Raw genomic sequence first — 720 nt, 5'->3', positions numbered from 1 at the left:
AGGTCGTGTTATTATTATTAAAACACGAAATACTCAGCTAAGGCCAATCTCTTCAGGCCCATGAGGCCTGAGAGACACACACATTGGTTGAAAAGCAGACAGCTATACAAAGTTATAAAAATCACACCACAATCTTTACATTAAGATTTAACATAAGCACCAGGAATAAAGCCACGGAATGCAGCAGTAATCCCAGAGTATTGGTTACCCTCTTCTCTTCGAATCTCCCATCCAAACTCAGAGCCCTCGGGACAGAAATCAGGATACTTTTGTCTTCTAGAATTTGAGCCAACCATTCAAATGAGGTTTTGGAAAATTTAATAACATAAAAATCTAAGTTTAAAAAATGTGATTCAAGGCGTAGCTCCGATCTTGCTAAAAACGCCTTTTGGGAGGTTGAGCCGCTTGCACAATGTTGGGAATGAATGAGCCATCCCAGCTCTATGAAGAGAGCAATGACGTGCAGATGGACCTGATGCCTGGCAAGAGTGACCTTCTACAGATGCAGGTAGGCAGCAGGAGCCAGGAGCCATCCTCGAACCCCCGCACCGGAGCCCTGCCACAGCTCGACCAGGACGGCCCAATGGAGGAGGAGGCGGCCCAGCCAACGGCGGAGCCCCAGGGGGACAGAGGCCTTGCTACCCGGCCCAGCTCTGGGGAGTAGCCAGGCCAGATCGTCAGCCATGGCTTGGAGAAGTTGGGGGGTGGGGGGAGGGGGTA

General features: G+C 49.9%; 1 pseudogene across 1 annotated transcript in view; it reads left to right on the top strand.

Annotated features, from left to right (window-relative positions):
* Positions 1 to 412: 412 nt before the first annotated feature.
* The window catches only part of LOC309820188 (EP300-interacting inhibitor of differentiation 1-like), a 574-nt pseudogene continuing 266 nt past the window's right edge, over positions 413 to 720 (top strand). The window contains exon 1 of the transcript in view: positions 413 to 720. This exon is cut by the window's right edge and continues 266 nt beyond it. The product of the transcript in view is annotated as an EP300-interacting inhibitor of differentiation 1-like (transcript).

Source organism: Grampus griseus, assembly GCF_964374135.1.
Source record: "Grampus griseus genome assembly, chromosome: 3".
Taxonomy (NCBI): Eukaryota; Metazoa; Chordata; class Mammalia; order Artiodactyla; family Delphinidae; genus Grampus; species Grampus griseus.
The sequence above is the reverse complement of the archived record's forward strand: the minus strand, read 5'-3'. Positions and strand labels throughout refer to the sequence as shown.